Genomic DNA, 12,326 nt, shown 5'->3' with positions numbered 1-12,326 from the left:
GAGGCTGACTGAGCAGCCCGGGGAGCGCCGCAAAGTCCCAAAGCCAGGCCTACAGAACCCCTTACCTTCTCGGGGGAGGAAGGTCTCCGGGGCCATTCTAGGAGGGAACTCAAGAGCAGAGCCAAGACGAGAGGGTAGGGGTAACCTGATGGTGCAGTCCGGAGGCCGGGGACCGGTTGCATGGCTGGCACCCGGACCCACTACGACGGGTTGTCAAGCGGGTCCGCCTCCGCTGCCCTGCCAGTCACCCAGCTCATGACGTCTCCTCCGAAGGTCGTCTGGGCCCCAGAAATCATTCCCTCTGTCTCTCGCCTGGGCACTGCCACGCAGTCTGAGGACACTGGGGGTAACGGACGGGTCTGGCCCGGGGCTTACCCTCCCCGTTGGCCCAGGAGAACAGACAGACACTGACGGGGGTGGCAAGGGGGCTGGGGTTCACCTAGTGATTTTTGAGCTCATTAACTGTCCCAGCCCGTCCGGAAACGAGGCAACTCTACCGCTTGTCTTCAGAGCTCTGCGCCGGGGGTCAGGGTCTGAGGGTTGCCTGAGGAGGCGGGAAATATCAAGACCCCAGGTTACGGATTAGCGTCGAGTCGGTGACTATGGGGAGTGGGGACCCGGTAGTTCGAGGCAGTCCTGGAGGGCGGCGTGGGGGCGAGGCCGAGGCCACTCCTTCCCACTTCCTCGACGCTATTTCCTGGGAGGAGTCGGAGCTCGCGGGCCAGGAGCGGAGAGATTCCCAGAATCCCGCACAAGGGCCCTCAGCCTCGGGGCTGGTGGTTCCTTAGTAGGCGCCAGGACGGTTCTACCGCGCGTGGTGGCTCCAGGACAGCAGCGAGCCTGAGACGACCTCTAAGGGCGTCCGTCTCTCCGGCTCTGCGTCGGCTCGTTGGTCTAGGGGTATGATTCTCGCTTCGGGTGCGAGAGGTCCCGGGTTCAAATCCCGGACGAGCCCTGGTTTCCGTTTTTTTTGCTTGAGAACCAAGGCGTGTGTCGCTGGCACAGCGCGGCAGGAGACTGGACTAGGAAGTAATCCTTGTGCAGTAAGCTCTTTTGTGACATCTCACTAGCAGGAAGAATTTCAGTTCACGGACCTGCCTGGCGATTCAGGGAGAACGGAGACACGTCTAGCCTCGGGCAAGAAGCTCTTTTCTGCTTCCCGCCTTACTGCTTGGTGCCTCAACTCGGCCATCCGAACCTAGTTTCGGCTAGATGGATGCCCGTCAACCTGTAGCTGTGGGTGACGGCCATCGTGTGGTTCTCGTTCGGGATGCGTTTGGAGAGCCCAGGAACCGTCGGAACTTGGGTCGCTAAGCCTTGGAGACACTCTCGGTCGCTCTTGCTCATTTCGGTCCTCCTGGTGACTCGCGCTCAGTTGTAGCCTAGAATATGTGTACATTTCTGGGCAGCGTCATCTCGGTGGTTGTTAAACATTGGTCAGCCCTTGATGTGGGCACAAAGACTCAGATCCAGGATTCGGAGAGCCTGCCTCTCAGCTCAGTCCTCGTTAGTATAGTGGTGAGTATCCCCGCCTGTCACGCGGGAGACCGGGGTTCGATTCCCCGACGGGGAGGAGCGAGGCTCTTTTTGAACACTTCAATCCCATCAAATCATGTTTGTTTAGTAAACACCTGTCCTGGACTGTGGCGGGGAGGTACAAAGAAGATGGAAGAAGGTATCGAGTTTATCTTTTCCTTCAAATACCTTGCGATTTAAACGTGTGCCTGAATTAGCCATTATTCTCTTCATTCAATAATTTAGACGTGTTCGGTGACGATAGTTTATAAATGGGCGAACAGGCAACCCTGGGAGGAGACTCCGGCGCGCTCTTCTCGCTGGGGACGGGCGAGGGACATACGGGGAACAGGTGCTGGGAGCGAAGAGAACAACGGGTCCTCTTGGGGAGGGGGTTACTCACGATAACCCTGAACCACGACGCGGGGGCTTTTCACGGGAGGGAAAAGAAAACTGCTGCGTTGGCCGGGAATCGAACCCGGGTCAACTGCTTGGAAGGCAGCTATGCTCACCACTATACCACCAACGCGACACGGCAAGCCTTGGAGTGTTCTAAAGTACTTCTTCAACGGCTGCAGTGACGTGATATTGGAGACTAGCTTCTGGCTGTGACCGGCCAAGCATTAGGGAGGCCGTGGTAGAAGTAACGGCCGCCGTCTACCCGGCACGCACGTGTGAGCAACACTGGCTCCCATCACCGCTGTTGCGCCACACACCCCGCATAAGACTGTAGGCTTAGACCCAGTCTGCGAGGAGAAAATCAAGGTCCAGAGAAGCTGAGGGGGGTTTTCTGAGTCACCGGTAGAGCTGGGATTAAGTCTAAAATATGTCTGGAGTACTGCAACAACACCGTGAAGATGTTATCATCTCCCGAAAAAAAGTCCCAAACAGATAAACATCGCGTCTCTGTTGAGCGAGCTCAATGTGTTTCAAGGTTAAGGAATTGGGCCTTAAACCTAATGCATCTAAAGCACAATTTGCCTGTCTTCGTCATTTATTTAGAAGACGGTTTTAATCCCCAGATGCGTGCGCCCGTATCTGGCTCGCTGGGTGCGGGGGACTGCACAAATCTTAGAGGCGGGGCCTGAGGATAGGACCCCGCCCCCAATTGCTGATGATTGGTCTGTTCACGAGACCCGTCAAGCCCCGGATTCGGGGAGGCCTCGTGGCGCAACGGTAGCGCGTCTGACTCCAGATCAGAAGGTTGCGTGTTCAAATCACGTCGGGGTCAAAAATAATGTCTGTTTTTCAATAGATTTGCAGTGATGTTTATTGAGAAAGAAAACAGCCTCTTCGTATAACGCGAACCTGAATGTTTCTGTGGCCTTTTTTGTTTTTCTAAAGTATCTGATTGTTCTTCTAAAATACGAACTTGGGCACTTTTATTTCATTTTACTGTTTCTTTCAAATCGACTAATTAAAATAGTAATACCTTTAATAGTTTAGGTATCCTGCTGGGCTCGGTGGCTCAGCCTGTAATCCCGCGCCTTTGGGAGGCAGAGGTGAGTGGATTACCTGAGCCTGCGGGTTCGAGACCCGCCTGGGCAGAGAGACCTCATCTCTACAATAAATCAAAATGAGCCGGGCGTGGTAGCGCGTGCCTGTAGTTCCAGCTACGCGGAAGACTGAGGCGAAGGATCCCCGGAGCCCAGCGGGTCGAGGCTGCGGTGGCCGGGAGCGGCCACTGCACTCCAGTCTGGGTGACAGAGTGAGTAGCCCCATTCTTGTTCAGAAGAATGTATATGGAGCAAAAATAATGCTTTATTGGAAGGAATCATTACCCGACACCACTGTTTTTAATTTTGGCAATTTATACTTGCCAGTGATGTCCATAGGCTTGTACTCCATTGTTTTCACTCATTGTAACAGAATTATGTAATTATAGTTTTAATGGCCATCTAACATTTGATTATAATTCTGTAAATTTTTGGGGGGGGAGTCTCAGTCTGTCGCTCAGGCTGGAGTGCAGTGGCATGCTCACGGCCAACGCAGTCTCGACCTGCTAGGCTCAGGCGATTCTTCTGCCTTAGATTTCCAAGTAGTTGGAACTACAGGCACACGCCACCTCGCCCAGCTAATTTATTTATTTATTTATTTAGTTAGTTAGTTAGTTAGTTAGTTAGTTAGTTAGTTAGTTAGTTGGTTAGTTAGTTATTGTCGAGATGAGTTCTCGCCAAGTTGCCCAGACTGGTCCCGAACCCCTGGGCTCAGGCAATGCTCTCACCTTGGCCTCCCAAAGTGCTGGGATTACAGGCTTGGGCCACCATGCCTGGCTAAATTATGTAAATTATTGAGCAATTCTTCTAAAGCTGGACATTTTGGGTGTCTGGTTATGAGGCAGGCATAGCTAGTATCATTTATATACAGGTAGGTGACCTTTACTAGGCTGGTGCAAGTTAGATAAGTGAGGAACAGCATGGTCAAATTTCCAGGCACCCTTCTTACCAGTGTACAGCCTCCTTGAGAAACTCCCTATCGACCAAGCATACCAGATCCCAAAGCTGCCCATTCAGTGGAATGTGGGATACAGTAAACCACAGAGAGACTGGGCAGTCACCAGAATCACAGTAGCCTAAGAAAACCTAATTAAACAGCAACTTTTTTTCCTTTATCTCAAGGACTCTTTGTGATGCAAGTAAGGTAAAGAAAACTCATGATAAGAATTGAAACATGCCAGGTACAGTGGCTCATGCTGTAATCCCAGCACTTTGGGAGGCAGAAGCGAGAGGATTGCCCAAGTCCAGGGGTTCTAGACCAACCTTGACAACTTGGCGAGACCTCATCTCTGCAATAAATGAAAAAATTAGCCAGGTGTGGTGGCACGTACCTGTGATTCCAGCTACTTGGAAGGCTGAGGCAGAAGGATCACCTGAGCCCAGTAGGTTGAGACTGCAGTGGCTGTAAGGGTGCCACTACACTCTAGCCTGGGCGACAGAGTGAGACTCCGACTCAAAAAAAAAACAAAACAAAAAAAGAATTGAAACCTGTGACTACAAGCTTGTAGCCCATGTAACCCACACATCTTAGTCTATGAAATATGAAGTCTGACAATTGTTTGTGAATTTGCCACTGTGTGCTTACGTCGGCAACACTGTACAAACAGCTCAGTAAAGTTTCATAACCTTGGTATATCAATATCTCACAGCTGTGTTTGTATCGACATGGGCAGTGTTTTGCTGAATGGCGTTCATTATTGTTATTGCATGTTTTTTTGTGCCGTTGCGAGAATGTTGGAGCTTAAACAAATATTAAATTTCTTGTTAAACTTCACAAGAGTGGAAGTGAATTCAGGGCCATGTTAGCCCAAGTTTATAGGGATAATGTCATGAAGAAAATGACAGTGTACAAATGGATCAAACGTTTTTCTGCGGGGAGAGAAAGCATCACTGATGAAGAGAGATCAGTATAACCAGTAACAAGCAGAACTAATAAAAGCATTGCAAAAATTAATCAACTTTTGCGTCAAAATCATCAGTTGACTGTGAGAGGCACAGCAGACCAAATAAACATTGATGAGGAAACAGGAAAAACCTTTTTTTTTTTTTTTTTTGAGTTGGAGTCTCACTCTGTCACCCAGACTGGAGTGCAGTGACTGCTCCTGGCCACTGCAGCCTCGACCTGCTGGGCTCCGGCGATCCTTCTGCCTCAGCCTTCCAAGTAGCTGGAACTACAGGCGCGCACTACCACGCCTGGCTAATTTTTGATTTATTGTAGAGATGAGGTCTCGCCAAGGAAAATCTTAACTGAAAATCTTGGTATGAGAAAGGTGTGTGTGAAAATGGTCCCAAAGGAGTTCTTGCATAACAACAATGCACCAGCTCACACATGCATGCCACTGCATTCTAACCTGGGTGACAGAGTGAGACTCCACTCCAAAAAAAACAAAAAACAGAAAACAACAAAAGAAAACCTGCATAGCAACTATAACCCACACACCCCAACATACCAACACCAGCAATCTGCACTTTTTCTTTTACTACTTAAAATTTTGCTATGTGTGTCTTTGTGTATTGTTTTTTCTTTTCTTCTACTGAGTTTAAACCAGTGACATAAATTCCTTAAGTTTCAGTTCCAGGCTAAAAGTTCTTAACTTTACTGCAAAGTGTACTGCCATCCAAAGAGCTGTGTGGCTTTTTCAAGCAAAAGCAACCTTTCTTTTCCATTACCTTTTTTTTTTTTTTTTTTTTTTTTTTGAGTTGGAGTCTCACTCTGTCGCCCAGGCTGGAGTGCAGTGGCCACTCCCGGCCACTGCAGCCTCGACCCACTGGGCTCCGGCGATCCTTCCACCTCAGCCTTCCGAGTAGCCAGAATTACAGGCATGCGCTACAACACACCGCTGATTTTTTGATTTATTGTAGAGATGAGGGCTCACCAAGTTGCCCAGGCGGGTCTCGAACCCGCGGGCTCAGGCAATCCACTCACCTCAGCCTCCCAAAGCACAGGATCACAGGCTGAGAAACCGAACCCAGCTTACTTATTTTTTTTAAGTGTTGTCATCTTGTATTCAGAATTGGATGCAAATTTTTTTAATGTTCTTTTTAAATTTTTATTTATTTATTTATTTTCTTGAGTAGGAGTCTCACTCTGTGGCCCAGGCTGGAGGGCAGTGGCACACTCACAACCACCTCAGCCTCAACCTGCTGGGTTCAGGTGATCTTTCCGCTTCAGTCTTTCTTTCTTTTTCTTTTTTTTTTTTTTTTGTTCATTTTTTCTTTTTTGAGTTGGAGTCTCACTCTGTCGCTCAGACTGGAGTGTAGTGGCCACTCCCGGCCACCACAGCCTCACCTGCTGGGCTCCAGCGATCCTTCCACCTCAGCCTTCCGAGTAGCCGGAATTACAGGTGCGTACTACCACGTCCGCTGATTTTTTGATTTATGGTAGAGATGAGGTCTCACTGCCCAGGTGGGTCTCGAACCCGCGGGCTCAGGCAATCCACTCACCTCAGCCTCCCAAAGCACAGGATCACAGGCTGAGAAACCGAACCCAGCTTACTTATTTTTTTTAAGTGTTGTCATCTTGTATTCAGAATTGGATGCAAATTTTTTTAATGTTCTTTTTAAATTTTTATTTATTTATTTATTTTCTTGAGTAGGAGTCTCACTCTGTGGCCCAGGCTGGAGGGCAGTGGCACACTCACAACCACCTCAGCCTCAACCTGCTGGGTTCAGGTGATCTTTCCGCTTCAGTCTTTCTTTCTTTTTCTTTTTTTTTTTTTTTTGTTCATTTTTTCTTTTTTGAGTTGGAGTCTCACTCTGTCGCTCAGACTGGAGTGTAGTGGCCACTCCCGGCCACCACAGCCTCACCTGCTGGGCTCCAGCGATCCTTCCACCTCAGCCTTCCGAGTAGCCGGAATTACAGGTGCGTACTACCACGTCCGCTGATTTTTTGATTTATGGTAGAGATGAGGTCTCACTGCCCAGGTGGGTCTCGAACCCGCGGGCTCAGGCAATCCACTCACCTCAGCCTCCCAAAGCACAGGATCACAGGCTGAGAAACCGAACCCAGCTTACTTATTTTTTTTAAGTGTTGTCATCTTGTATTCAGAATTGGATGCAAATTTTTTTAATGTTCTTTTTAAATTTTTATTTATTTATTTATTTTCTTGAGTAGGAGTCTCACTCTGTGGCCCAGGCTGGAGGGCAGTGGCACACTCACAACCACCTCAGCCTCAACCTGCTGGGTTCAGGTGATCTTTCCGCTTCAGTCTTTCTTTCTTTTTCTTTTTTTTTTTTTTTTGTTCATTTTTTCTTTTTTGAGTTGGAGTCTCACTCTGTCGCTCAGACTGGAGTGTAGTGGCCACTCCCGGCCACCACAGCCTCACCTGCTGGGCTCCAGCGATCCTTCCACCTCAGCCTTCCGAGTAGCCGGAATTACAGGCATGCGCTACCACGCTCCGCTGATTTTTTGATTTATTGTAGAGATGAGGTCTCGCTGCCCAGGCGGGTCTCGAACCTGCGGGCTCAGGCAATCCACTCACCTCAGCCTCCCAAAGGCACGGGATTACAGGCTGAGTCACCGAGCCCTGCTTGCTTCAGTCTTTCAAGTAGCTGGAACCACAGGCATGCACCACCATACCCCGCTAATTTTTTAATTTTATTGTAGAGACGAGTTCTCGCTATCTTGCTCAGGCTGATCTTGAACCCCTAGACTCAGGCAATCCTCTGGCCTCTGCCTCCCAAATTGCTGGCATCACAGGCATGAGCTATCACGCCCAGCCCAAAAATGCTTTTAATAATCTCTGCTGTCTATCCATGTCAACTTGGCATAGAACACAAGGGTATTAAATACAAATTATTACCATTCTCCAAACTTCTCAGTAGTCACTAGATGCCCAAAATCATGTGCATTTTTGGTGCTTCTGGCATGTTAAAAACAAAACAAAGAAATCCAGGTCAGCCACCCCATAGCCCTTGTCTTTTCCAATGGTAATTTCTTCCCTTGACCTCTCTCTCCTCCACTAATGATGCCTTTGTTAGTGTGACCTACTTAGGCTGCTGGGCAGGAGTTTGGACGATCTCACTACCATCCACGCTATAGACATAGCCCAGGCTAGAATCTGTGCCCTCCCTTGCTCCTACCCCAACCTCTGCCACAGCAATCACTGTGTCTCAAGACAAAGGGGGACAGTCGACAGCCCTTGTTGCAGAGGCTGTGTGTGCTGGAACTAAAGAATTGCTGATGTCTTAGCAAGGCAACAGCCTAGCAACTCTGAGAACCTAATGCAAAGTGGGGTGTGAGACAGTCCCGCTCTCGTCCCTTATTGCCCCCTAAACCAGGGCACCTTGCCTGCATTAATTATTTTATAAGAAGATGCAAAATGTTAGTTTTCTAATTCTGTTTTTGTCTCCATTTATTGGCTGACACACACACACACACACACACACACAAATATATTCATTAAAAAATGAGAAAATAGGCCAGGCGTGGTGACTCACACCTATAATCCCAGCACTTTGGGATGCCGAGGTGAGAGGATTTTCTGAGCCTGCGGGTTCAAGACCAGGCGTGAGCCACCGTGCCCAGCTAATAAAATATCACTTATAATAAACTGGTAAGCATGTTTCCCTGGGTTCTGTGAACCACTCTAGCAAATTAATTGAACACAAGGAGGGAGTCATGGGAGCTCCAATTTATAGTTGGTTAGCCAGAAATATAGGTAAAACAACCTGAGGCTTGCAATTGGCATCAGAATTGGAGGACAGTCTTTTGGGACAGTCTTTTGGGACTCCTATTCAAATGCAATCACATTGGAGGTTATGGCTGCAACATATGGATTTTGGCAAGACCTCATCTCTACAATAAATCAAAAAATTAGCCAGGCATGGTGGTGTGTGCCTATAGTTCTGGCTATTTGGAAGGCTGAGGTAGAAGGATCGCCTGAGTGCAGCAGGTCGAGGCTGTAGTGACTGGGAGCGTGCCGCTGCCCTCCAGCCTGGGTGACAGAGTGAGACTCCAACTCAAAAATAAATAAATTTTAAAAATATATAACTACCTTCTTCTATGGTCAATTCTGTATTCCTTTGTCTTCAGCAAGGACCTCAACTGGTCCTGGTTCTTTACCTGGTGGTGAGACCCAGACTTTATTCCTGAAGGGTTCCAGGCATTAGTAGTCCTGCCTGAATTGGGTGGTTGTAGTTTTCCATTGACCTTAAAATCTGTATTAGTCTGTTCAGGCTGTCATAACAAAATGCCACAGACTGGGTGGTTTAAACAGCAGACATTTATTTTCTCACAGTTCTGGAGGCTAGAAGTCTCAAGATGCTACCCGCATTGCTATTTGGTGAGGCCTCTCTTCCTGACTTGTAGATGCCACCTTCTCTTTGTGTCTTCGCATAACCTTTCCTCTGTGCTGGCAGGGAGAGAGAGAGTTCTGATGTCTCTTCTTCTTCTCATAAGGACACATAAGGTCCTATGGGATTAGGATCCAAACCTTATAACCCCATTTGACCTTAACTACCTTCCTAAAGGCCCTGTCTCGTAATGCAATCACATTGGAGGTTATGGCTGCAACATATGGATTTTGGAGAGACACAATTCCATCCATATCAACAATAGAGGAAAATGGTAGAGAAACAATATACGTAGATCTAATTCTTGAAATTTTACACTGGAGTTTCATCTGTATGCCTTTTATTTTATTTTTAAAAATCAGAAGCAAATATAGCAAACCATGTTAAGATTTGACTAATTGAATAGTATTACAAAGGTGCTTTTAAAAAGTATTCTTTATATTTCAGATATTTTATAGTCTGGGCAACATAGCAAGATTCCATATCTACAAAAAATTAAAATTAAAAATAAATTAAAGTTTGAATTTAGGCTGGTCATGGTGGCTCACACCTGTAATCCCAGCATTTTGGGAGGCAGAGGTGAGAGGATTGCCTGAGCCCACAGCTTCGAGACTAGCCTGGGCAACTTGGTGAGACCTCATCTCTACAATAAATCAAAAAATTAGCTGGGTGTGGTGGCTCATGCCTGCAGTTCCAGCTACTTGGAAGGCTGAGGCAAAAGGATCGCCTGAGCCCAGCAGGTCGGGGCTGTGGTGGCTGTGAGCATGCCACTGCACTCCAGCCTGGGCAACAGAGTGAGACTCCTATTCAAAAAATGTAGAATAATATAAAAATAAAAAGACAAACTCCTATAGCTCTAGCTACTGGGGAGGCTTAAGTGGGAGGATTACTTAAGTCCAGGTTACAGTGAGCTATGATCACACCACTTCACTCCAATCTGGGTGACGGCAAGATGCTGACTGTAAACACTGTGTGTGTGTGTGTGTGTGTGTGTGTGTGTGTGTGTGTGTGTATAAATATATATTTTATAACTTTATGGTAAAATATATTTAACATAAAATTCATTATTTTGACCATTTTAAAGTGTACAATTCAAGGTTTCTAGTATATTCACAATCACCACTATTTTATTACAGGACATTTTCATCACCCCCAAAAAAACCCTGTACCCATTGACAGTCACTTTTGATTCCTTCACTCTCCCCTCCCCCATCCCTGGAAACCACTAATCTGCTTTCTGTTTGTATGGATTTGCTTATACTGAATATTTCATGTAAATAAAATCATATACTAGCTGACCTTTTCTATCTGATTTCTTTTATTTATAATGTTTTCACAGTGCATCCATATTGGTTGTATGCATGTGTCACTCTTTTTATGGCTGAGTAATATTCCATCTTACGGATATATCACATTTTCTTTATTCATTCACCAGTTGATAGACATTTGGGTTGTTTCTACCTTTTGGCTATTGTGAAAGATGTCGTTTCTGAATGTTTACATACATTTTGTTTGAACACTTCTTTTCACTTATTTTGGATGTGAGCTATGTGAGTGGAATACCAAGGAGCAGAAATGTTGGGCTTTCTCTGATTCCTTGCCCTGTAGGTCACATCCTCTTGGGATCAGAAACTGCCTTCTAGAACAAGCTTGTACCCTCTTCTAGAATGCCATTTTATTTTATTTTACTTTTGTTGAGTTGGAGTCTCACTCTGTCGCCCAGGCTGGAGTGCAGTGGCACACTCACGGCCACCCTAGCATCGATCTGCTGGGCTCTGGAGATCCTTCCCCCTCAGCCTTCCAAGTAGCCGGAACTACAGGTGCGTGCTACCACACCTGGCTAATTTTCTATTTATTGTAGAGATGAGGTCTTGCCAAGTTGCCCGGGTTGATCTCGAACCCACAAGCTCAGGCAATCCACTCGCCTTCAGCCTCCCAATGTGCTGGCATTACAGGCGTGAGCCACCGTGCCCAGCTAATAAAATACCCCTTATAATAAACTGGTAAGCATGTTTCCCTAGGTTCTGTGAGCCACTCTAGCAAATTAATTGAACACAAGGAGGGAGTCATGGGAGTTCCAATTTATAGTTGGTTAGCCAGAAATATAGGTAAAACAACCTGAGGCTTGCAATTGGCCTCAGAATTGGAGGACAGTCTTTTGGGACTGAGCCCTCATCCTGTGGGATCTGATGATGCCTCTGGGTAGATAGTGTCAGAATTGAACTGGAGGACACCCATTTAATGTCTACTGCAGAATTGTTTGCTTGCTTGTTAGTTGAGAGAAATCCCCACACATTTGGTCACAGAAGTCTTCTGTGTTGATTGTTGTAGTGTGACAGCGAGAAAAAATAGTATGCTTTTGGCAGCAAATAGCACTTAGAAGACATTAGGAATTGTTCAAATAAGGAGGGAAAGTGTCGAAGTAGGCATGTAGAGGCTCAACAATGTCATCAAATCCTCAGATTCTTTCCAGGTCTCTCTTGGTGCTTTCTGCAATGTTAGGCTTCAATGTCAAGCTGCTTCCTTCAGGAGCACCACAAGCAGCAATGGGGGCAGCATGCTTCCTTGTTCACTTCCAGCAGTAGAAAAGAAGTTTCTTTTGCCCAGCATTCTGAGCAAGAATCCTAAGATTCCCATTAACTGGCCCATTTAAGTTACATGCTTGTCCGTGAACCAGTGACCCTGATCTGGAGTAAAAGGTATAAGAAATCAGTATAAGTCAATCAGGGTTCACTCCAGGACCTGGTATAGGGTCAACTTTCTTCTTAAACCCACAAAATTCTAGGTGCTTTCAAAAGTGGGAAGTTGGGAGAATGATGCTGGCAAGATAACCACAATGTCCATTAAAATAGATATCCATAGCCGGGCTCGGTGGCTCAGCCTGTAATCCCGCGCCTTTGGGAGGCTGAGGTGAGTGAATTGCCTGAGCCCGCGGGTTCGAGACCCGCCTGGGTAGCGAGACCTCATCTCTACAATAAATCAAAAAAATCAGCTGGGCGTGGTGGCGCATGCCTGTATTCC

General features: G+C 46.9%; 4 non-coding genes across 4 annotated transcripts; 3 read left to right on the top strand and 1 right to left on the bottom strand.

Moving 5' to 3' along the window:
• Positions 1-883: 883 nt before the first annotated feature.
• Positions 884-955, top strand: TRNAP-CGG. Its single transcript has one exon. It is a non-coding gene; the product is annotated as a tRNA-Pro (tRNA).
• A 546-nt stretch (positions 956-1,501) lies between these two features.
• TRNAD-GUC lies at positions 1,502-1,573 on the top strand. Its single transcript has one exon. It is a non-coding gene; the product is annotated as a tRNA-Asp (tRNA).
• A 399-nt stretch (positions 1,574-1,972) lies between these two features.
• TRNAG-UCC lies at positions 1,973-2,044 on the bottom strand. The gene has a single exon. It is a non-coding gene; the product is annotated as a tRNA-Gly (tRNA).
• A 630-nt stretch (positions 2,045-2,674) lies between these two features.
• TRNAW-CCA lies at positions 2,675-2,746 on the top strand. The gene has a single exon. It is a non-coding gene; the product is annotated as a tRNA-Trp (tRNA).
• The last annotated feature ends 9,580 nt before the right edge of the window (positions 2,747-12,326 follow it).

This window comes from Carlito syrichta, unplaced genomic scaffold (genome assembly GCF_000164805.1).
Source record: "Carlito syrichta isolate Samal-C Ts95f unplaced genomic scaffold, Tarsius_syrichta-2.0.1 Scaffold305117, whole genome shotgun sequence".
Taxonomy (NCBI): Eukaryota; Metazoa; Chordata; class Mammalia; order Primates; family Tarsiidae; genus Carlito; species Carlito syrichta.
Note: the sequence above shows the minus strand (reverse complement) of the source record. Positions and strands in the feature narration are given on the sequence as shown.